The 25,829-nt window shown below is 45.6% G+C and overlaps 1 protein-coding gene and 1 pseudogene across 10 annotated transcripts in view; one reads left to right on the top strand and one right to left on the bottom strand.

Moving 5' to 3' along the window:
• SHANK2 (SH3 and multiple ankyrin repeat domains 2) overlaps window positions 1-25,829 on the top strand; it is a 709,321-nt gene that overhangs the window by 422,007 nt on the left and 261,485 nt on the right. The gene's annotated exons all lie outside the window — the stretch shown is intronic.
• LOC140524703 (growth hormone-inducible transmembrane protein pseudogene) lies at window positions 20,435-21,702 on the bottom strand (annotated as a pseudogene).

Genomic DNA, 25,829 nt, shown 5'->3' with positions numbered 1-25,829 from the left:
TCGTGTATGAATTAGTACTTAATGCATTTTGGAGAAAGGAATTACTTGGGTCATTAAATGGAAGCAGATCATTCCACAGAGGAAATAGCTCGTGATTGTTAGAAGGCAATCAGTCACACCTGGAGGGCTTGGCTGAAGCAGCAAGCCCGTTTGGAATCCAGCTTTCCAGGTGGAGTCCAGTCTGTAAGGGATGAGCTCTGGTCAAGCCCCTGAAAAGGCCTTGATTTCAAACCTTCTGAATTTTGAAAGTTTGCAAGTTTGGGCTTTCCCATCAATTTTAGCAGCAGGGCTCTCTGGAACAGCAGTGGCGGAGATCTATACCTATGCAGCCAAACCGAGGAAAGGCAGCTTGAGGACTCTAAAAGTGTGCTGACCTCCAGAGTCCAGCAGAGGGCTCCCCACACCAGAGGGGAACTTCAGAAGGACTCTACAATGGGAGGGGGAGAAGAAAACCTTTAAAAAAAAATTTCTACTCAACCAGGAGCTATGAGTGAGTACACTGGGGCATATGCTGTCTAAGCCAGAGCCTGATTCTGGAGGTACACATGGCAATGTGCCCCAGACTTTGGGGGCACATTTTCTCCCACCCATTCTTACTATAACATTTTAGTCCTTTTCAGTCCTATCCAGTTCTTTGTGACTCTATTTGGGGTTTTCTCAGCAAAGACGCTGAAATGGTTTGCCCTCTTCTCCACCTCATTTTATAGATGAGGGAAGTGAGGCAAACAGGATGAAATGACTTGTCCAGGGTCGTACAGCTACTAAGTGTCTGAAGCCAGATTTGAAATCAAGAAAATGAGTCTTCCTGACTCTAGGTTCAGTGCTCTGTGCCTAGCAGCCCCTGTCTTAGTAAATGCTTATTTCTAAAAGCTAATTAGTTCTGGCTGAGGGGAAGTTGAGCCATAGGAAGGCAAAGTATCATGTAAATAGTATGGGTTACATCACTGTCAGTAGCTGAACCCAGGTCCTCTGACTCCAGAGGCAGGGCTCTTTGAGGAGTTCAAGTGAGAATCTCGGTAAAGGGCTTGGTCATCCTCAAAGTTGTGTGGAGCTGCCAAGCAGTATTGGTTAGGTCTGCCATGTTGGAAGCCCTGTCTCTGACTTTGACTTTCCCCTCTCACACATCCTACATCTTGTGTTCACCAAGTCCTAACGATTCTGTGTCCCAGCATCCCTTGCTTCCTTGCCTCCAACGCTATCCCCACTGTCCTGACCTTCCTGCTAGTCCATTATTACCACCTATTACTGCCAGAAGAATCCCTCTTAGGCACCAATTGGGGGTCATGTCATTTCTCTCTACCAGTGGCCTCCTGAGAAGAGTTCACAGTTTTCTACATGGCATTCAAGGCCCTATCAACCTCACTCTATTCTGCCTTTTCAATCTCATTTCCTACTCCCTGAATTCCAGTCAATACTAATCCTGCAGACCTTCAAAAACAGACTGGGTTCTTGCCTCTTTGTGACTTCACTCCTGTATAACAGGAATCTAATGCTGAAGAAGTAACCATGGTTCCACTAACCATGGAAGTGAACCATGTCACTCTCCTCCTCATTATAAACTCCAGTGGCTCCTTGTCACCTCTAGGATAAAATATGAATTCTTCTATTTTTCTTTAAGGCCCTTCAAAAGCTGTCCCCATCCTCCGTTTCTAGTGTTGCTATCCACCTCTCCCTTTCCTCCGTTCAACTGGTTGATTGGTCATGATTTTGGAGAGCTGCCTGGGACCCCAAGAGGTCATATGACTTCCTTTCGCCAGTGTGTATCAGCTCCACAGCTAGGTGGAGTAGTGGGCAGAACAGTGGGTCTGAAGTAAGGAAGACCTGGTTCAAATCTGGCTTCAGATACCTACTGGCTGTATGGCCTTGGGCAAGTCATTTAATCCTGCTTGCCTCAGCCTCCTCATCTGGAGAAGGAAATGGCAAGCTATTCTAGTATATTTGCCAAGAAGACCCCAAATGGGGGTCGCAAATGTAGGGCCAAACTAAGACAACTGAACAAATTAGAGTCAACACTTGACCCTGCATTTTCCTGATGCTGAGACCATCACTGTATTCATGGCACTCATAGCAACCCTGTTGTTGTTACTTTTATATCATTTGGAAGTTCCCTTCTACCTCAAATGCTATGATAAGTCTGGGATAGTAGGTTCGAATGGGTAGATGGTAGGATGTCCACGGCAAGAGGTACTCAGAAATACCTTCAACCCTATGGGTGTTTGTGAATCCCTTTTTGGAGAGGGCTCTTTGGGTGGCCCTCCGATTAGAATCCCTTCCTCCAGGAGGTGGCCACCTTGCCCTCCACTTTCCAACTGGCCTTTAAGTGTCATTCTCTTTTCCCCCTTAGAATGTAAGCTGCTTGAAGGTAGGTATGCTCTTGTTAGGTTTAGTTTAGCAGTGCGTGGCATGTTGTGCATGCCTAATACCTTCTCTGCTTGTCCATCTAGGCTTTAGATGGCATCCTGGCTGGACAGCTCACCTCTCTGTGCTCAGATATGTCCCATTTGGGCCAATCTTCTCACTCCAGGATTTACCAACTGCGCAAAATCTGCCTTTGTAGACCTTAAAGTAATGAGACAGATCTAGAAACAATGGAGAGTCTGTGTAGGATGCCTAGGGTCTCTGACTTAATGACATTATGATTTGGACAAGTCCCATCCTCTCCCCAGCCTCAATTTCCTCTTTAGGCTGTCTCTGTGGTCCCTGTGAGCTTTGCCCCCCTGTGATCCTCCTCCATCAAATGAGGAGGTGGACGAGAGGCCTTCACATGGCACAACGAGCTTGGACATTCTGTGGCCGATGAAATGCCTTCAAGTGAAGACCTTCTACTGTGCCCTGGTCTTTCGCTGCTATTTTTCAGAAAAAAGGAAATGTCAACTGTAAATGGGCTTCGTTTGAATACCTGGCTGATAATGGAGCAAGCGCTGGCTCCACAGCACAGCTAGATCATTTGGAAGATAGCTGGCTGTTGTTTTAAGCCATTTCAGAATCAGGGAATTTGTTAAAGTTACAAACAAGATGAGAACTCTTTCTTGGTGCTTGAAGTTAAATAATTTCTGTGCATTCTTCTTCCTTGGGGTTCTCTGAATACCAGGCCCCTCTCTAGGCTGTCAACCAAGATTTAATGATCATTGAAGAAGGCAGATTGGGGTGAGGGGGGAATGCAACCACAGACTGGGCCTGAAAGAGATGACCCTGGATGGAGCCCCAGCCCTCCTCCGTTCCCCAAACACTATCTTACATCATGGTCATTCCAGTATTCTTTGACTTAGGACATTCAGGAGTGCTTCCCTTCTTCTCTGTTGTATAACCCCAACAGGCCTGATCAGCCTGTCCCAAACCACCCATATCTCCTGGGAGGTAGCCCATGTTAAAACCAATCCCTCGTGGCTTTTCTGCCGAACATTATCCATTCTGAAGGGGCAGCACAGAGCTGGGAGGTCTCAATCCTGCTCCAAGCTCTGCTGTTGGTTTATAGAATCTGGATAATCCAGTTCAACTGGCCGCCTCTCTGTTTCTTACATCAAGCCCTCCAGCCTCCCACCTACATGCCTTTGCCCAGACTGCCCTACATGCCAGAGACCAGGAATGTTCTTCCTTACCTCTCTTCCTTCCAGAAACAAATCAGACACCATCTTCTTCGTGGAGCCTCTTCTGATCTCCCCCCAACCATTAATGCCTTCTCTCCCAAACCACCTTGCCTTAACTAAAGTAGTTACTATGTGTGTATTAGGTACGTAAGCAGAGGCTTACAAGCATGTCTACTCATCACTATATGTTTACGCTGTGTATACCCCATGTTAGACTGTAAAGGGAAGGAGAAGGGAACAAGCATTTATTAAGCACCTACTGGGTGCCAGACCAGTGCTAAGCACTTTACAAATATGATCTCATTGGATCCTCACAACAACCATGGGACATAGATGTTCTTATTATCCACCTTTCACAGTTAAGAAAACTGAGGCAGGCAGAGGTTTGCCTGGGAACACAGCTGATAAGTGTCTGAGGTCCAATTTGAACTTAGAACTTTCTCCTCCCAGGCTCAGCACTCTGTCCGCTGCTGCCTGATAGAAGCTCCATTTTTATACTTCCACCCCCATTTCCTGGCACATGGTAGGCACTCAGTAAATGCTTGTTGATTGAATGACTGAGTGACAGCCTGGGGCTAGTCCCTTTCCCTGCCTGGGCCTCATTTCCCTCCTCAGTTCTGTGGAGGGGGATGACCAGAAGATCGCAAGGTTCCTTCCAGTTCTTGTGTTCTCACGTTCTCTGTTTGATGTCCCCAGGCCCCTGACCTCTCTGAGACTTTCTGTCCTTTGAGTCCCTTCCAGCTTTGACATTCCCAGTTCTACATCCTCGGGTCATTAATAGACCTTCTCTGCCTCGACACCCCTCCTCATTCTAACAGCCTGTCATTCCATGGTCTCCTGAGGTTTTATAGGAGCAGCAGATGCTCCTAGCTGCCCACTGAGATGCCCGTGCTGTTTTCACTTAAATTGGCATCAATGATGGGTGAGATGCTCAGCTTAGAAGCAAGATGGGGATAAAAAAGTGGCTGCTGTCAGCAGGAAAGTAACCCATTTGGAAGGACCAGGGGTACTGGGCAGAGTACGCTTGTGGGCATCTGTGAAGTGGTGTAGGATTGATCTTGGACCTTCAGGCTCCTGCCAGCAAGCTGCCATTCATTTGGAAGCATTTTGATTAAAACTCAACTTCATAACTAGGGTTGGGAGAGCAGTTTGGGGCAATTATGGGAAGCCCAGGCAGATGGTGCCAGGATGTCCCTGGGCCCATCTGCCTTGGAACAAAGCAAACAGCTTTCTTGATTAACCATTGCTGAGATGATTGGAAGGCATGGGAGAGATCCTGGTGCACAGTGGAGTGAACGATACCAGCCAGCATCAACCCCTGGCCTGGGCACCTTGGTACCTAGATGGTAAAGGAGGCCTGGGCAAGGCTGCAGGCTAAAAGTTAAGCAGGATCTGCTTTAGCAACTTTAAATAATGATTCAGTTCCTGCTCCTAAAAGAATCTAAGATCCATATGACCTGGAAGTCAGAGAACCTGGGTTCTTATCCGGGCTAAGCAGTGCCGTCACCCTCATAAGCACTTGGGCCACCTGGGCCCCAGCCTTCCTGTGGAGGTCAAGGCCATAGGCCAGGAGCTCTCTCCACTCAATTTCTCATCTTCTCTGTTCCCTGAGTCATCCTTCCCTCCCTCCTTCCTTCTCCAAATGCAGAGAGGGTGAAGTGACAGTAATGAGATTAAAGTCTTACACTTAGGTTCAAAATATCACCTTTATGAGCACAAGATGAGGGTGACATGGTGAGAAGGAAACTCATCTGCCAAAAGATCTAGGTGTTTCCATAGATGGAGAGTCAAATGAGTCAGTAGCATGATATAATAGCCAAAAGTGCCGATGCAAACATGGGCTGCACAGAGAGGCCAGTGCAGAGACGTGACAGTCTCCTGTCCTCTGCCCTGGTCAGATCACATCAGAAGGACTCACTTCTGTACCTGGGCCATGTTGGAGGAGGACGTCGATGAGCTGAGGGCATCCATTTTGGTAAAGGGTCTCAAGATCATGCCATAGAAGGACTGGCCCAAAGAGCTGGAGATGTTTATAGTGCAGAAGAAAAGGTTCAGTGGAGACCTGCCAGCTTAGCTTTTTGTTTATTCAGAGGGCTACTAAGTTCTGCAGAAGGTCTGCCTTTTCCTGTTTGGCCCCAACAGCAGAATCAGCAGCACCAGGTGGGGCTAACAGTGACAGCCATCCCAGTGTGGAAGGGGCTGCTTGGGCAGGAGGTGGGCTCCATGTCCCTGGAGGCTTTCAGGAAGAGGCTGGTGTAGATGGGAGGCTTGGCCAGGCTAGGTTGGACTGAATGGTTTCTTAGGTCCTGACAGGTTGTGGTTCTCAAATCCTTGGAGTCTATGCTTGTGGAGCTCCCCCAAATACCCCAAACATCACTGGAACCCCAAGGCCTCCCAAGGGCCCTGAAATCACTGTCCTCCACAGGGATGGCCTGAAGGCTGTAGAATCCCCTCCCTCGCATGACTTTGACACAACAGGCTGGCAGAGATGTGCTCAGGCACTGATACCAGCAGCCCAGAACTGGTGTGGTGCAGAACTGACTCTTCTTTCATGTTTCTTTCCTCATCTTCACATTTCTCTTGGATGCTTGGCTGCCCAGTAATCATTCCTGGCAAATGGTCCAAGACTATGCCCCATAGAGGAAACTCACTTTCTTCAGGAGCTTGAGGTCTTACTAGATGGATTACCTGAGAAAACTCTCAGCCTCAAGTGCATCAATTGCAATCTGGGATGATAATGGCTCACTTCTTGGAGACAGGAGGCTGGCTCTGCTGACCTGAAGGTTTCTTTCAATGGATCATGTTGAGGATGAGAGAAACCCCATCATGCTCCTCTTTGAGATGCTGGGTTTTCCTCTAATCAAGATGTTTATCATGTCCTTTCCTTTACCTCCACCTTCCCCTAATTATTCTTGTCTAGGCCCCTAAGGCCAAGTTATCCACAGAATCTCAGAGATGGAATGGGTTCCAGGGGCATGTAATCCAAACTATATCTCCACAAGAATTCCTCCTGTCACATAGCCATAGCTTGAACACATCCCACAATGGGGAGCTCTCTACTTCCCAAGGCAATGCATTCCGCTTCTGAACTACACCAAACTCAAGTCCTTTTTTATGATGTCCAGCCTTAGTCTACCCAATTGCTTCCAGTGCCTTCTGGGACTAAATAAGAGGCTTAAGATTAGTCTCTTTTCCATGTGATGACCCTTCAAATACTTGAAAACAGAGACTATGTCAAGAGTTCAGGATTTGGTTTTGTTGACTTGAAAGTTTGGTTAAAGAAAAGGCAACAGGGCGGAGCCAAGATGGCGAAGTAGAAAGACGCACATACACATAGCTCCGAACCCACAAACCACAGAACGGCTAGAGGGGACCAAGCCAGGGCGAATTCTGCACCCAGAGACCACGGAATATTGGAGCGAGGGAGATTTCTGCTCCGGAGAGACCTGCAAATCTCTCACGGGGGGTCCTTCGCGCCGTGGACTGGGTGCCGGGACGGGGAGCAGAGTGCAGCCCTGCCACGGTGCAGAGTGCAGCCCTGCCGCGGCCACGACACCGTGAGGAAAAGATCCGAGAGGGCTACAGGGACGGGATCTCCAGCGGCCACGCTGGTCCCCCCACCCACAGAGGGACCTGCAAACCTCTCGCAAAAGGTCCATCGCACTGCAGACGCGGAGACCAGCCTGGACCTGCGGCAGCGGCAGCCGCGGCACCGAGAGGCACAGATCTGAGAAGGCTCCAGAGACGGGATCTCAAGCGGCGGCACTAGCCCCCCCACCAACAGGTGACTGACGGGGGTAGGTGAGAGAGTCTCTGGCGGGTTGAGAGGGGAGTGGGGTGCCCCCATGGCTCGGGCCCCCCCAGGAGATAGAAGCTGAGAGGCAGCTGCAGACAGGGGCTCCCCAAACGGGCGGGAGCCTGGATCCATTGTGGAAGGTCTGTGCATAAACCCCCTGAGAGAACCAAGCCAGAGAGGCGGCCCTGCCCCTGACCTCAGCACATGAACTTAATTTAACACTGAATAGCAGCCCTGCCCCCACCAAAAACCCTAAGGCGGGAAGCAGCATTTGAATCTCAGTCCCCAAACGCTGGCTGGGAGGACCAGGAGGCGAGGTGGGTGTGAGGAGAACATTCAGAGGTCAGGCCACTGGTTGGAGAAAATGCCAAGAAAAGGGAAAAGAAATAAAACTATTGAAGGGTACTTTATCGGAGAAAAGACACTTCCTCCCTTCCTTTCTGATGGGGAGGAACAATGCTTGCCATCAGGCAAAGACACAGAAATCGAGGATTCTGTGTCCCAGCCCACCCAATGGGCTCGGGCCATGGAAGAGCTCAAGAGGAATTTTGAAAATCAAGTTAGAGAGGTGGAGGAAAGACTGGGAAGGGAAATGAGAGGGATGAGGGAGAAGCATGAAAAGCAGCTCAGCTCCCTGCTAAAGGAGAACCAAAAAAATCTTGAAGAAATTGGCACCTTGAGAACTAGCCTAACTCAGCTGGCAAGGGAGGTGCAAGGGGCCAATGAGGAGAAGAATGCTTTCAAAAGCAGAATTAACCAAATGGAAAAGGAGATTCAAAAGCTCACTGAAGAAAACAGATCTTTCAAAACTGGAATGGTACGGATGGACACTAAGGACTTTATGAGAAAGACAGATATCTCAGAACATACCGCACAGATTCGAAAAATGGAAGATAATGTGAAATATCTTATTGGAAAAACAACTGACCTGGAAAACAGAATCAGGAGAGACAATGTAAAAATTCTGGGACTACCTGAAAACCATGATCAAAAGAAGAGCCTAGACATCATCTTCCATGAAATTATCAAGGAAAACTGCCCTGAGATTCTAGAACCAGAAGGCAAAATAAATATTCAAGGAATCCGCAGAACACCGCATGAAAGAGATCCAAAAAGAGAAACTCCTAGGAGCATTGTGGCCAAATTCCAGAATTCCCAGGTGAAAGAGAAAATATTGCAAGCAGCTAGAAAGAAACAATTCAAGTATTGTGGAAATACAATCAGGATAGCACAAGATCTGGCACCCTCCACATTGAGGGAGAGAAGGGAATGGAATAGGATATTCCAGAAGTCAAAGGAACTAGGACTGAAGCCAAGAATCACCTACCCAGCAAAACTGAGTATAATACTTCAGGAGAAAAAATGGTCTTTCAATGAAATAGAGGACTTTCAAATTTTCCTGATGAAAAGACCAGAGCTGGAAAGAAAATTTAACTTTCTAACACAAGAATGAAGAGAACCATGAAAAGGTGAACAACAAAGAGAAGTCATAAGAGACTTACTAAAGTTGAACTGTATACATTCCTACATGGAAAGACACTATTTGTAACTCTTGAAACATTTCAGTATCTGGGTACTGGGTGGGAGTACACACACACACATGCACACATGCACACATACATAGAGACAGAGTGCACAGAGTGAATTGAAGAGGATGGGATCATACCTTAAAAAAAAAAAATGAAATCAAGCAGTGAGAGAGAAATATTGGGAGGAGAAAGGGAGAAGTTATATGGGGCAAATTATCTCTCATAAAAGAGGCAAGCAAAAGACTTATTAGTGGTGGGATAAAGAGGGGAGGCAAGAGAAAAACATGAGGTCTACTCTCATCACATTCCACTAAAGGAAAGAATATAATGCACACTCATTTTGATAGGAAAACCTATCTCATAATACAGCAGAGTGGGGGACAGGGGCACAAGGGCACAAGCAGGGTGGGGGGGAGGATGGAGGGGAGGGCATGGGGAGGAGAATGCAATACGAGGTCGACACTCATGGGGAGGGAAAGGACCATAAGAAAATAGAAGTAAAGGGGGACAGGATAGGATGGAGGGAAATATAGTTAGTCCTATACAACACAACTAGTATGGAAATCATTTGCAAAACTAAACAGATAAGGCCTGTATTGAATTGCCTGTCTTCCAAGGGGAAGGGGTGGAGAGGGAGGGAGCTAAAGAAGTTGGAACTCAAAGTGTTAGGACCAAATGTAATGTTCTTACCACTGGGTAACAAGAAATACAGGTTAAGGGGTCAAGAAAGCTATCTGGCCCTACAGGACAAAAGAGAAGATGAAGACAAGGGCAGGGAGAGAGGATAGAGGAGAGAGCAGATAGGTCACAGGGGCAATTAGAAAGCTCGGGTTTGGGGGGGGGAGGGGATAAAAGGGGAGAAAATTAGTAACCCAAAATTGTGTGAAAATAAATGTTAAAAGTTAAATAAAAAAAAAAAAAGAAAAGGCAACAGGCTAAATGCATACATTTCATTATTGAATTCCCTTTAAAGTAATGGTTACATAGTACTATGGAGCCAGATATTATCTGACTGCTGATACAAAAATTGACCAGGCTTAAATCTTGTTTTAGAACAAGGAAGGTGTTCTGTGTCCCTCAGATTTATGGTCTCCAAGAGTGATTAACTAGACCATTAGAAAGGAATTTCTTAATTGCGTAGGTTGTAAATACAATAAGATAACAGAGTTTGACAAAGTTTCAAATAGAAATTATGACCCAAGATGTCTGTGTTTTCTTTACCATTAACATGCCGTAACATAGTATATGTCCACAAAATATTAAGATATGGAAAACATCCCATTATGCAGAAAAAGTGTCTTAGGTTAAAGGTTTCTTAAGGAATGTTAAGTCAGTCCTATCTGGCTTTTGTTGACATAGGAAGAGGCATTCTCTGAGTTTGCTTCAGAGACAACAGAGATTATTCCAAAATTTATATTAAATATTACCACTACGTATGAGTCTGTGGTTCTAGCTGGCCACTTCCAGGACCCAAGTGGCAGAGAAGCAGACATCTCCAAATAGAGAACCACCAACCCTGGGGTGCCACGCATTCTTCTGGACCATTCAGAAAACGGAACTCAGAAATTCAAATTCATTTGGTTTTTCAGTGTTCCCCATTCTCCACAATTCCAAATGGCAGGGAGCTCTAGACAGTTGTGGGGGATGGGTTGGTTAAGGGATTATCATCCAAAGTTTTTTCCAGACCAGGGTTACTGAGGTGGTGCATTAGCAGTAGTTAATTTCCTCAGAGGATAAAAGTGAATTTGAGAGATTTGCCTTCCTCATCCTTTCCTGCGATAATACCCAGGGAGGTCCTGGCTTCCTCCTCATCTAATTAGTTTCTGGGTGGGAAATCTGATCAGCTGTGTGACCTTGAGAGATGAGGTGGCATGTTTGTCTTAGATGAAAGTTGTTGGTGTGTTAGTTATTGAGCTGGGCAGAATATTTCTTTTCAAAAATTTGCAGCAGTGATGACCTAACCCTGCCCATTGTCTCACTCTACCTGTTTACCATGCGGTTTCCATGGGCAGATTTTCCAGAGTGAGGGCAAGAGGTTGAGCACAGGAGGGAAAATAAGAGTCTTCCAGCCTGTAACCAAATTGCCAGCTGGAAATAGGCAGAAATGCCTGAGATGACCCCTCTGGTTCACTGATTGAGAGGCCTCAGTTGCCACATCAAAGCCATTGTGTCCTGCCTCAGAAAAAGGAGATGCTTTGTCAAAAACCTGACACTTTCTTGTGATACCTGTCACCTCATTATTCTAATTTCAATGAGGGCTACTGGAGAGCGGAGGGAAGATGCTTTCTAATCTAACTCTGGGGAGAGATTTGCATATTGTATAGAGGTCTAACATCTGCCTCAGCACTTGTAGCAAAAAGAGAAAATGATTTAAACATAAATGATCTCATCAGGATGCATATTGTGATGATGATTATTAGGTAAATTTCTTTGCTGTCTTTTGTCTTAGTACCACAGTCATTCGATCACTCCTAACCCCAACCCTACCATGATTGACTGTTACCTTCTTAGAAACAGAAAAAAACATTTAAGTGAAAGCTAACAGCCACATAAAAAAATCACCCAAATGACTGAGAAGTGTAAAGCAAAGCAGCATAGCTTCCACCTCACAGCCAGCATTTTGACTTAGTGAAAATGGTGAAAGTGTCCATTTAGAGGGGAGCAAGTGGTAGAAGTGAGGCACACGTAGTCACGTTGGTAGACCTATGGATGAGTCCAGTGGATCTGGCTAACACTGTGGTGGGAGATTGTCCTTCATTCTCAAAGAGGACCATGAATGACCTCAGGGAGATGATGACCTGACTTGCAGTGGAATTGGATTTGAGAGAGAGAAGGCTGTGCAGAGTCACCAGTCAGAGCCATCTGGGACCAGTGGCCAGATATGGATCGGGATGACTAGAAATTCTCCAGGATGCTAGAGAAGTCATCAAACCATACATTTCCAGCAATATTGGTAAAAGGCATATGGCCCAAGGAGTTAGTCCAAATGTAGAATGGGACATTCAGGAGATAATGGGCTCCCCTTCATTGAAGGTCTTCAAAGAGGACCCATGACCACTTGGGAGGGATGGTACAGTAGGCATCCTTTTGGGGCATAAGCTGTACTAGGTAGCTACCAATCTCCTTTCCAACCCTAGAATCCTACCATTCGGAAAAGGTCCCATCTATATGAAAATGTTTGTAATATTGTTCTTTTTTAATTGGCAAAGTTTAGGAAGAGATTCTTTTGTATTAGGGAATGACTAAACTGTGGTATATGAATGCAGCAGGACATAATGTTGCCAGCAGAAAGGAGAAACCTGAAAGATCAGAGGAACTTGAGAAGACAAAATGATGCAGAGCAAAGCAAGCAAAATGGGAAAAAAACAATTCTGGGAGGGCAAAAATCCTAAAAGAAAGGAGCATCAATGAGGCTCATTGAAGTCATATCAATGCAGCGAACCTTGGGAAGACTGATCACGAAACATGCTTCCCAGCTCTTGGGAGATGCAGTCAGCTCTAGGTGGGGAGCAAGGCAGATATTTTCAGAGATAGCCAGTGCACTGATTACTTTTGCTTACCTGGTTATAATAAGCATTTTTATGGGTGTGGCTGAATCATTAATAAGTAATTAGAATATATTAAAAAGCATCAGTAACACATTTTAAAGGAGAATTCTTTAAAACCTAATAATTCCATCTGACCAGGCTAGACAATCACATTCCAAATTCCCCAGCTGTTCTTGGAATGGTTGCCCATGGAAACTGGTTCTTTGTGTTGGGTTATTAAACATTTTCACCAGTTCAGCAGAAAGTGCACTGAGCTGCAAGATGAGAGACCTGAGTTCCAGTCCTGGTCCTGTCATGAACTCCCTTCTCTGGGCTCCCCTGTCCTCCTTTATATGATGAAAGAGCCAAAGTAGACAATCTACACAAAATGCCATGCTTCTAATCCCCTGTTGAGTGATCCACTACCAACAGTTCTCCAGCTGACAGATCATTCATTACCATTCGTCAGAGTTCAGTGCTTTCCCATGCTCATTCCCTTTCAATTTTTAAAGTCGTTCTCCTGATGAAAAAGCACACAATGCTGGCAAACTGATGGCAAAATGTGTTTACCTGCCTTTTGGGTCAAATAAAGATGGTTCATTGACTTTTATCATCATTGCTGTCCTCATCTTCCTCACTTTCATTATTTTCTTAACAAACACCACATTACGCAGATCACTTTCAGGTTTTGTCCAAGGAGCTTTGGAGGAAAAACCATGCCTTGAATTCTAGGATACTGTTGTAAGAGACAGTGTGCCATCGTGAGTAGGAAACTGACCTTGCAGGCAGGAAAGGCAGAACCCCAAGTTCAAATTCTGACATCCAACAGCCATGTGACACCTGGGCCAATCTTTGAGCTTCTCAGTGCTCCAGGCTCTAAGGCTACACATTGAAGGGAAAATGCTGACCTGGATTGGGAGCTCACAAAACTGATGAAAGCACTAGTTCAGTTTAAAAGGGTGGGAGAGGAGAGTTGATTGAAACATTGTGAAGAAGCTGAGAGAAGAGAGTTAGAAAATAAGGAAAGGTTGAATTTGGCACCAATTTCCAGGATGTAGATTGTCACTGAAGGAAGGAAAAAGGATCCTGATATGTTACACAAGAAGAAATAGCAAAATAAGAATTAAGAGATTACTGTGCAGCTGGGCTCTACCCTGGTCTCACAACACATCTGTTGGACTTAAAGAGAAGTTGTCAGGGCAGACATACCAACTGCTAGACACTTAGTAGCTGTGTGACCCTGGACAAGTCACTTAACCGTATTCAATTTCCTCATCTATAAAAAAAAATGAGCTGGAAAAAGAAAGGCAAATCACTTCAGTATCTTTGCCAAGAAAACTCGAAATGGGGTCATGAAGGGTCAGACATGACAACTGAACAACAACAGAAGTTCTGCTGAGCCCTATCTCCCACCCTTGTCTCACAACACACCTGCTAGACCTAAAGAGAGGTCATCAAGGTAGACATGCCAACTGTTGTCAGGGGTTTGAAGGGTTATCCTATAGAAGAGGGATCAGCCTTGTTCTGCTCAACCCCAGAGACCAGGGAGCAGTGGGGAGATGCCAATTTTGACTCAACCTTAGGAAGACTTTGCTAAGGAGAGCCATCCAAAGGTGCAAGGAGCTGCCTGAGGAGCAGATGGATAAAATGCTGATTGGCCACTGGTCAGGGACATTTTCAGGAGGAATCTTACTATAGTATGTGGGGGGAGGTCTCGATGCCTCTGAGGTCCCTTCCAGCCCTGTAATTCTGAGAAAATGCTACCTATGGCTAGCCCAAAGAGGCCCACCTCACCTTGGAGAGGTGGGCAGTAGGTGGATGCCTGGTAGATAGGAAATATCATGTGGCTTGAAGGTTATATTAGAGGCATAGGAGAATGGAAACTAATGAATAGCTCTTGGCAGCCATGATGACACGGCCAAAAAAGATTGTGTAAACAACCAACAGTCAATGAGCCAGCATTTATTAAGTGCCTATGGTGTGCCAGATGCTTTGTCAGGTGTTGAGGACACAAAGACAAAGTCAAAGGTCATCTTCCCTCTAATGGGGAAGACAATAGTTACATAGTTAAGTATTGAACTAGAGAGAAAATAATCTTGGCAGGGGTAGTGGGGGTGGTGGGATGGAACCAGAAGGTGATGCTTAAGCCAAGTCCTGAAGGGGCCAAAGTGGAGGTGAGGAGAGAATGCAGTCTGGTCACGGGCTTGAGATGAAAGAGGAGCATCATGGGCAAGAAACAAGAAAGCCTGTTTGGCTGGCCTGTGGAATGGGCAGAGGGAAATGATAAGGAAGGGAGATTGGGGAAGTAGGTTAAGACCAGGTTGGAAAGAGCTTTTGTGCCAAACAGAGGGCTTTATATCGGATCTTTCAGGGGCAGTAAGGGAGTCACCTGGATTCACTGAGTTGGAGAGTGGTACAATCAGACCTGTGCTTTGTTGGCTCTGGGGTGTATACTTGAGAGAAACATCAGAGATAGGAAGAAACTTAAAGATCATCTAATCTAACCTCCTCATTTAACAGATGAGCAAGGTGAGGCTCAGAGAAGGACTCATCCAAAGTCCCAGATGCAGGGTTTCTGCCATGTCCTCTGCTTGAATCCACTGCCATTTTGGCCATGCCTGGCTGCTAAAGTGGGACTGCACGACCCTAAAATGAGGAGAATGAGAGGACACAAGCCCAACCCTCTGATCGGGAGCTAACTCTTAATTAGAAACTTAAAAATCATTATAAAAATGGTATTGAGAACAATTAAGGATTCTTAAAAACTGTCTTACACAAGAAGCAGGCTTGGGAATTAAGTCTTTGGAATGTCTGAACATCTGTAACCCAGCAAGATGAGTTGACTCGTGTCTTAAGAGGCTTAACTAACACATTGAATTAACAACTCTATTTCACTATCTTGGGAAAGCAGAGTCCAATTCAAGCAGAAAGGGTAGACAAGAACAGATGATTCCTCTTCCCTAGAGGAGTGGTATGCAACTGGAAACACACACCACTTTACTCAGCCTGCTGTTGTTTTCCTGAGTGAAAAACTCAGTGTCTAAAGAAAAGAGCTAGTTTGGCTTCCACAGGCCAGGCCAGGTCCAAGTGCATTTCCTCCCTCACAAATGGGAGCAAAGAGCTGTCCTCTTCCCTGGGTCATCGTCATTCAGGACAAATATACTAACTCACAAGGTTTCACCTGTAGATTTAATTGAAACTCAAGAAAATGAGCATCCTGGTGGAGAACGATCTCGAGAGTATATGAGCAGTAGCAAACGGCATCATGTCCAGCCAGAACTGACCAATGCTCCTGTATCCTGGAGTGAGGCCTCCTCTTATTGGCCAAAGTCATGAAATACTAGAATGTCTGAGGTGAACAAAATCTAAGCGATGATCTCGTCCAATCACCCTGCCCTGCTTTCTGAGGGTGGAATTGAGACTCAGAGAAGAGAAGGGGCCTTTCCTTCTGTCACCTGGCTGAGTAGCAGAGTTAGGCTTGGGCCTCAGAGCTCCCTTCAGGCTTCCATCTCAACCAACGAAGAAAACTGGCACAAGACTCACAATTACAGGGTCTGCCACTAGATGGGGGCAGCAGATCCCAGTCATGTCTTCGGAAAAATGGATGTGGCAAAGGGAGGCCTCTTGTTAGCTGGAGCCGCTGAGGAAACACCTACCAGCAATTTCCAGAATTATTTTGTTGTGTTTCCTGTGGTAGCTGTTTTGTGATAAGCATAATGGCTCATGGTCAAAAGCAGGTCTGCTAAACAGCATCTCATAGAGAAGGAGCCCCGTGTCTGAAAGGAGCATCAAAGGTTGTGTTCACTTTGCATTGCCTTATGGAGTGGTTCCCTGCTGTTGTTTATCATGACTCTCCTATTGTGATTTCCTCATCTCCTCCAGGGCCTTGGAGTCACCTTGAACTCCTCATCCACCCTTGCCTGCCCACCCTCAGTTGCCCCAGCTTGTCAATTCCCACCTCTTCCTCTTCACTCTCTCCATATGGCTTTGTCCTCTCCACCTCGTGGAGCAACCTGTTACCATTCTCACTTCTCTTTAGTCTAATGACTACCATCTTAAATGCTCAAAACTCAAATGGATCTGTCTTCTCATCAGTTTGGATGTTGCTTCTGATGGAGAAGATCCCAACCCATAATGCACCTAGAGGTGACTCAGAGGATAGAACACTGGACCTTGAGTCAGGAAGACCTAAATTCAAATTCCATCTTCAGACACCTACTAGCTGTGTGACCCCAGGCAAGTCATTAAATCTCTGCCTCAGTTTTCTCAACTATAAAATATGGCTACTGATAGCACCTACCTCCCAGTATTGTTTTGAGGATCAAATAAGATGACATTTTACAGCGTGCAGCCCCAGTGCCTGACACATAGTAGGTAATTTTAAAACGTGTGTTCCTTTCCCCTTCGTCTTCCCGCACCAGCCCATCCTGTGGGACCATCTTCTGAGGAGGAGGAAGTCCAGGGGTGAGGCTTGCCCCAGGGGATGCCAACCCTTTTGTCCCTTGATCTTTGCATATGCCTGTGTGTAATTCTTTGTCTGTATTCTCCCATGAATTCACCACAGGGGCTCTACCTAACCTGCTAGAGACCTTCCGCACTTTCTCTTAAAATGAAAAGGCTACCACAGAAGCCTAGAGCTGCCAAAAGAATATTCCTAAAAGATTGGTTTGACCATTTTGTTCTCCAGTCCAGAATCTTCATTGGCTCCCTACTGCCCCTATGACAAAATGCTACAAGCTCCCCAGCCTGTCTTGTAACATCATCCACATTCTGGCTGCTTCCCACCTTTCTGGACTTTGTTCACATCCTTCCCCTCAGGCTTGCTCTATTTCAGCTGAAATGACCTATCCCCGGAATCTGATATTCTGTCTCTCATCTCTGGGCCTTTTGTAAGCTGTCCCTCATGTCTAAAATATACAGCCCTTTTGCTTGTTCAGTCATTTCAGACTCTTGGCAATCCCATTTGGGGTTTTCTTGGCAAAGATACTGGAGGGATTTGCCATTTTCTTCTCCAGCTCTTTTTATAGATGAGAAAACTGAGGCAAACAGGGTAAAATGACTTGTCCAGGGTCACACAGCTAGGAAGTGTCTGAGGTCAGATTTGAACTCAGGTCTTCTTGACTCCAGACTTGGCTCTCTACCCATTTTCAATTCACAGCCCATTTACAATCCTTATTTTCTTTCATGACTTGACTCAAATGCTTCCTCTTCCCCAGTGCCCTTCCCCATTTCGAGTTGTCTATACCTCCTCTTTTATTATTATTCATTTTACACACATACCAGAAGAGGCTGGATTCCCTGGCTGCTGAAATTAAGTAGAAAAGCTTCATTGTTGAAAACCATTCCAAAACCCATGAGTCCCTTCTGCTCTTTTAAAGGTACTATCTTGTGCACATAATTACCTTTGACATTTGCCAGCCACATAATGAGCACCTGCAGGAAGGGTCCCCTGGTACTAGCCCACACTGCAGGGTCTTAAGGTCATTGTTGCAAAGGACTGAGTCGTGGTGTCTATGACCTGAGTCCCTAAAAGTAGGACTGCAGTCAAACTCCCATCACTGGGCCATAGTCTGGTCATTTGCCTTTCTTCTACGACCTCATAGCTTTCCTTTATAAAGCACTTGAAGGTGTGGAAAGTGTTAATTACATATTAGCTCATTTGAACCTCACAACTGCCCTGGGAAGTAGATGGTATTATGATCCCCATTCTGCAGGTGAGAAAACTGAGGCAGACAGGTTCAGTGACTTTCCCAGGGTCCTACAGCTAGATAGTGTCTAAGGTGGCTTGAGCTCAGACCTCCCTGATACAGAAGTTATGGAGGCTGCTTGATTCCTGAAAGTTCATATGAAAAACAGGACATTGTAGATGGGGAAGGAAGAGAGGGGGGAGGACTTGGGGAAGCAAGGAGAACTTGCTTTCCTGATTTAGCCACTGGGGGAAAATGTGATGACTTGAAAATGTCAGATCAATTGTATGTAAACTAGGGAAGATGTCACATTCGTCTTCTGTGGCTGGGTCAATCCCAGCATGCTCCGTTCTAAATCTGTCTTTCCAAAATGGTCTCAATATCTCATCTGATCAATTAAGGTCCCAGTGCCTCTGCCCTGCATTATGGCATGTGCCCTTTACGGTTTGAGCTGGAATTGTTGGCCCCTTGACCAGAGGAAACTTTTCTTATTTCCTGACATTCCACGTGCTCTTCTGGAAGGCTCTTAATGGAAATGGAAGAAATGGGCAGAGGTGGAGAGCCATAACTTCAGACCCAGACATCCAGCCTTCCATCTTGAAAGTGGGGAAGGTAGCAGATGAGTTACGGGAGAACTCACAAATCCTGGGGCTCTCAGCAACATCTTTAGAAGTCATTCCAAATGGATCACTTAAGTTAATAATCCTGAACATTTTGCCAAAGTTGAACTCCATCAGCAATGTTTGGATTTCTCCTTTCAGGCCAGAGATTGGAGCAACCTGTCTCCCCCAGGGCTCCCTAGGACCCTGGTCTGAAATGGGCCCCTTAGAAGAAAGTGCTAGAAAACAGTTCCATTAAATACCAGTAGGGTAAATATTTAAAATTCCTTGTGCATGGAACAATTCTGCCAGATGAAAGTAGACTGGGTTTTGTTTTTCACCAAACTTTCTGCAGGGTATTTCCTTCCCTTAGGATGTGAATTCGAGGGCTCCACCTTCACATTGCAAAGCCTATGACCAAATCAGTTTAGGAAAGCACCAATTGGATAAAAGAATTGATAGGCTATAGAGTTTAGAAGAAGAAGGAGCTAAGATTTCATTTGATCCCACCAGCTTTTTGCACACAGGAAAACACAGAGATGTTGTGACTTAAATAGTGTCATCTAGATAAGAGTGATCAAAGAGGAGGATAAAGTGACATCCATGTGGTTCCATAAAGTTTGTGATGGGATTGGGTAAATTGACCAGTTTCACAATACCCTTGTCAGGGAAGGTGTGGTGGCCATAATTATCTCCCCACTTTACAGATAATGAGACTGAGGGAAGTGATTTGCACAGGATCCCTTAGCTAGTGGGTCAGATGTAGGATTTGATCCAGGGGCCTCCTGATTCCAGATCCAATACTCTCTCCCGCTACAGAACCAGGATTTGAACTCAACTCTTAGTATTACAAATCCCTTGGTCTAAGATAGAGAGAGTGATTCAGAAACAAGCAGACAATAACTACAGGCTATAACTCCATGTCTGAACCTAGCAGTAAGATGGGCCAGCTCAGCTGTCATGGCCTGAGTCATCTTGGAGAGGTCCCCTGACCCCAATCTGACAACTCCTGATCAAGGCTAACGAACTTGCCTGTACCCCCTTGGGAGACATCTGTGAAGCTCCACCAAGGAATTCTACAGGGCTGGGAAGGTGCTTTTTATTAGTTGAGGTTGAAGGGGTCTTGTTTCATCCCTACTGTTATCAGTAGGCACCACAGAAATCGAGATCAGATCCCATGTTGGTAAGGAAAGTGCCTTGCTCAGACATCTAGCCAAAGAATTAAACTAGAAATTAGTATGAGAAAATGTGGCCTTGGAGTCCCAGGAGATCTGGGTTGAGATCCACTTCTGGCCCTATCCCTTCAACTCTCCAAGTCTTGACCAGAGATGAGTTTCTATCTGCATGAGAGGAGGAATTCCTATGCAGATGAAGCATTCCCTTTAAGTATCTGTTGTGTGCAGGCTAGTGGGCATCCCACAGAGACTGACTATGTTCGAGCAGGAGTGACAGGAGAAAAAGCTGGAGACCAGGGCCTGGGACCCATACGAGCAGTCTCCAGCATCATGCCCCAAGAATGCTGGGAAAGAGGGCATCCAGGCCTGAGCCAGGACACAACATGAGAATCCATGGCAGTGACTGGGGAGGGGAGAGAGCAAAGGGGGCTGGTTCTCTGTGTTTTACAAAGGATTCTTCACCTCCTCAGCTCAGTAGAGGCATCTCCACTGGTAAAATTTCCACAAAATTCACCTTGCCTATCATTGGAAGAGTTTCTTTCTTTCTTTCTTTCTTTTTTTTTTTTTTGCTCATAGAAGAAATGATTTAATAAGTATACACACCAAGAACACAAGCAAGAATATTTGACGAAGTCTGGAAGGTTCAAAATGCAATCAGTTCATTTCTTCCTGTTGCTCCCAGTTGCTAGCATGGTGGCTACTCGCATAAAGATATTTAGTGTATCCATGTAGATTCCCATCATGGAGTTAATGGGGTCATATCTTTCTGTGCCATACATGGGCATTATTTCTGCACGCTTGATGACTTTTTGGGTATCATGTAGAAGGAACATGCTAAAAAGAACTAATCCACCATACATTGCCACAGAATAAAGACCAGCACCAAGTGCAGTGGTAGGTGGTAGAAACATAGATCCCAAAGAAGAAACAAAAACAACACCCAGGCCCACTCCCAGTGGTGCTCCCATGTTTAGAAATTTTTCACTTGGAGCACACATGGCTACAGTAGAGAGTCCACCCACAATGCCTGCTGTATACCAGAAAGCTTTGAGGATCAGAGGGCCACCCAACAAAGTCAGAGGGGCCACCACTGTACCCATGACACCAGAATGGAACATCCAAGCAAGATGTTTTAGGCCTGGGCTCCGTTCATATGATATTGACCGAACCAACATTCCAGCTCCAATCATGGCTGCAAAAGTTGCTCCAATTGTCAACCAAGAGCCTTTCATCATAAAGGTCATTAAAGCAGGTGATCGGCTAACTGCTAAAGCAGACAATGCTGTTAAACCAACACTCCCTGCGAAATACATATAGGTGGCATGAATTCTATCCTTCACATACTGTGGCCAAATTACTGCTTTTTCAATAGCCCCAATTTCATTTGACATTCCCAAGCCATAGAAGCAGAGTGCTCCAAGTCCAATAGTAGCTCCTCCAGCAACAAACCATCTTCCCATCTGATCAATTTTAAATATTCTTTCTGCTGATGGTTCAAATGCTGCTTCCTTAAGTTCTTGGCCGGTTTTTCCACGTCGGACTCCAATTCTTGATTTGGTGGCAAAGCCCCTGTTGGATTGCAAGAGCCATTGGTTTGTCTTCAGAATGGAATTCCTCAGAACAGGAGAGGTCTTTGTGAGTGCTGGGTGGAGAGTCCTGGAAGGTAGGGTTAGGGTCCGGAGACACACAAACCTTGCTGCCAGCATGGTGTTGCAACAGGTTCACTGATTATTTCTGAAATACTCACCCCAGCTGGTCAGCTCAGCTGCCCGTGCGGCCTCCCGATCTGGTCAAAGGCACAATGCCGGACCCTCCGCTCCCCCGCCCTCCTCCGCCGCGGCCACCTCCGTCGTCTTCCTTTCTGCCTTCCGTGCCCGCTGGAAGAGTTCCTTTCTGTGGCCTGTAAAGGCCTATTCATCCAACTATTCATCCAACTACCTGACCTGAAAGCTGTTTCAAGTGAGGTCCTAAGATGGAAAGAGAAACCAAGGTAATCCTTGGCTTGGAATGGGCTAGAGAGAAAGGAGTAGTGTCTTTCCTCTTCCTGGACCATTGGCCCAGAGAAGGGAGTGAGGGCTAGTAGCTAAGAGAAACTCAAGCCCATTCTACTCAGATACTATACCATCCTTTCGCAATAGGGGTCACTGCAGCCCTGCAGTGGAAGAAATATCTCCAGATCCAGCAGTGTGGAAACACTGGAAAGAAGGCAAACTCAGAACCATAGTACTAGGTTTCTAAAAGATTCCTGTGACCTTGGTCGAGTCACCCAACCGCCCTGGGCCCATTTCCTCCCCTGTAACAAAAGGGCTTTGGAGTAGATGGCCCCTGAGGTCCCTTCCAGCCCTACAATTTGCTATCGACTCCTCTTTCTCCCTTGTCCATCAGTTACCATTCCCTGCAGATTCCCTCCCTACAATGTCTCTTACAACCAGAATCAGAGAATTTGAGAGTCAGAAGGAGTCCAACAGTCATGTAGTCCACTCTCCCCTCCCACCCCCACTCCATGACCTACTTTGGTAAGTGATGCCCTTGTCTGTGCTCACGGAGCTAACTCCTGAGGTTGGACCCTCCTCATCCTTCACCTGGACTATTCCAATAGTCTCCTAATTGGTTTCCCTGCCTCCACTCTCTCCCCTTTTCTGATCCACCCCCCCCCACACACAGAGCTGCCAGATTGAGATTCCTAAAGCACAGAATCACCACATTATTACCCTGCCTGAGAGCTTCCATTGGCTGCCTGCTGTCTCTAGAATAAAAAAAATCCTCTGTTTAGCCTTCAAAGTCTATCATAGCCTTGCTCTAGTGACCTTTCCATGTCACAAATTATTTATTCCAGTCAAAGTATCCTGCCCATTGTTCCCCACAGAGTACTCTACCCCCACCTCCAGGTGTGTGCATAGTCTGTTCTCCCTGACCTCCCTTCCTTGTGTCTCCCTCTCAGATCCCCAGCTATACTCAAAGCTCCCCTCCTACAGGAAGTGTTCCTTGATCCCCCAGTTCCTAGTTTGTCCCCTCTTAAAAATGACTTCATGTATGTGCTGAATTTCCGAGATCTGTGTCTGTTTTCTCTCTCTGCTCATGTTAAAAGATAAGCTCTTGGAGGCCAAGAACCATTTCATTTCTCTGTGTTTCCTCATTGCAGAGCTGTCAGATATATAGCATACAGCTCCCATGCCCACCCCATCTCTTTTCTAGTTGAGGTTTCAGAGCTGCATTGGGAGAATCTCCCTACTTTCTAATCATGCATCATCCTTTGTCTCCTCCACTGCCCTGGAAGTCTCAGCCTCAGAGCCCCACAAGGTAGAGTTGTCCAAATTAAGTATCTCTCTTCAGAGGCCAGGGTTCCTGACTTGGCCTTCTAATAAGCTTCTAGGTTTGTTCCTAACAGCTGTCAGGTCCATAAGGCCCAGGTAGTTTGAGCGATCACACAGCTGGCTCATACAGCTAGGACATACAGTGTCTGAGGCAGGATTTGTACTCAGGTCTTCCTAGCTTAAAGTCCCATCAGGCTGAGTCTCTTCATTGGCTTAAGAATCAGTCATAGCTTTCTGTCCTTGAAGCACTTAGCCCATCCTGGCTGAGCCTTCTGCCAGAGATTTCAAAGGATTCTTAGAATCTTAAAGGCAAGAGGGCCCATAGAGAGAGTCTAAGGGCCCCTGGACTTTATCACATTTGGAAAGAAGTCTGCAATGGATTGGCCCTGGGATCTGTGTTTGGCGCAACATTTCTTCACTTTTTTATTAATGACTTCAGTAGAAGATCAGTGGTATGCTTGTCAAATTCTCAGATGATGCAATGCTGGGAGCACAAATACCTATCATTATTATTAATATCAGCAAAACAGAGAAAGTAACTGCAGTACCTCACTCACAGGGTTATTAGAAAGTCTAATTGAGATGAGGTTTACAGGGTTCTGCAAACCTCACATCGCTAGAGCACCGTCTCATCTGTTGTTTTTGTTACACTGTCATGGAAAATCAACACCATTTGTATCCATGTTTCTAAAATACAGCCTTTTTATGTATCCTGGAATTCACCTAGGTGATTGGCCCCACTTTACATGTAGGTCTTGCCCTGGCTTTGCATGGTGCCTGTGACCTAGCAGGTCATGGGCAGGTTGGAGTAAAATCTGAAGTCATCTTGGATGATTGATTCCAAAGTAATTAGATAATTTTGTTTGAATCAAGGTCTTTCCATGTGTTATTTGTTTCTATTAAGGAATCTGTCTGTTTCTTATCATAGAAGTAAAAGGAAAGGGGAAAAACAGTTGGAAGGAATCCCAGGGTGGAGGGAGGAGGAGTGCTTTCTACTGCTGACCCCAGAAAAACAAGCTTCAAGATCTGGTTAGAATTGGGAGGTGGGGAGCTTTCATGTTGAAAGCCCATCTGATTCATTTCCAGGGAAGTTATATTGCCCTTCCTGTCCTCTTCAGCCTAAGCCCCTTCTCAGATGCCAGCCTTATAATTTGTGAGGGAATTACCCTCATTCATCATCCCCTCACTGTCCCAGAATAGAAGACTGCTCCAAGAAGAGCTTTCCAGAAATATGCCTGGCAGCTGAGATTAAGAATCAGCAAAGAGCTTTGGGTTTAATTCCCCAAGTGAATGATTACTGCTCACTCACCACTGGTGGTGGGGAACCAAATTAAAATAGATATCCCATGCAGAATGCCTTTGCTTGGGTGACTAGGGGATGAGCCTCTGGCTCCTGGAGCCTTGTCCAGAGACCAGTGACGATGTTGATGATGATGGTGGTGTCAAATAGTCTCAGAGTACAGAGTACCTGTTAAATATCTTCAAAATTTTTAGAAAGGTCCTTGGAATAAACAGATCTCATTTCACAGAGAAGTAGTAAAGGCACATAATAGTACCACTAGATTTCTGGAATGTAATCAAATGGGGTTTTTGTCAGGATGGAGCCCATATAATGGCTAAAGTCCAAGAATGGAATTAAAGGGCCCTCCATTGGTGACATCCCCATGAACTCAGCCAACAAGATGGTGACAAAGAAGCCGGGGACAAATGGTTAAGTCCTGCAGGTTTGCTGAAAGAAATGGGTTTTATGAGACTGGTGAAGGATCAGTTCATTGTCACTAGAAATTACTGGAGCCAGCACGTATTTCTCAAGAATGATGATTATATAATGAAGTGGTAGAAGGTTTGCCGTCTATTGCTGCAAGCTGAAAAAAATTACTGTCCACCAGATCCTTGAAGAGAAACAATCAGGTGGCCAGAATGACCTACTCAGAGCTCATTTTCCTTTACAAACCAAGGATTGACAACACCCCCTACTACAAATGAAGACCCCAAATTATCCTTGAGAAATTGGCAGACATTGAACTGCCAGCTAGATGTCATTATGGATGGAGTTTTGCCCACAAACCCCTAGATATAACTGAAATATCCCTACTGATTTAAGAATGACTGTTTAAAAACAGATGTTGTCATACTAATGCTCAGAATCTCTGAACTACCTGAAATCCAAAGGTTTCAAAGTGTAGACTCCTAATGGAGGACATCAAATCCTCCGGTAACAGGACAAGGGAGGCATCATTCCTTTCATCCTGTCTATGAATGGGGGTGTCCTGAACTAGAGGTGCTTTCAGGGAGTTTACCAAAAAGGAGCTTACATCCCATATTAATTCAGTTACAAAAAAATTTATCCTCCTGCGTGAAAAGCCACCAAGCATTCAGTTTTTAAAAGAACAGCAGGCTCACCATTTTTCTTTAGATCATTTCTCTCTAAAACCCATATAAAATCTCAGAATAAGCTAACTGATTACAATAGCAGTGGTAATAATAATAGCTAGCATTTACATAGATTCCCCCACCTCCAGGCCCACCTGGGCTGTCCTCTAGCAAGACTATTGACTTGATGCTGAGCAGAGACCCAGCTTAGTCATCTCAGAAGCAGCCAAGCAGTCAAGCTT

This window comes from Notamacropus eugenii, chromosome 2 (genome assembly GCF_028372415.1).
Source record: "Notamacropus eugenii isolate mMacEug1 chromosome 2, mMacEug1.pri_v2, whole genome shotgun sequence".
Taxonomy (NCBI): Eukaryota; Metazoa; Chordata; class Mammalia; order Diprotodontia; family Macropodidae; genus Notamacropus; species Notamacropus eugenii.
This window is presented reverse-complemented; position numbering and strand designations above follow the sequence as displayed.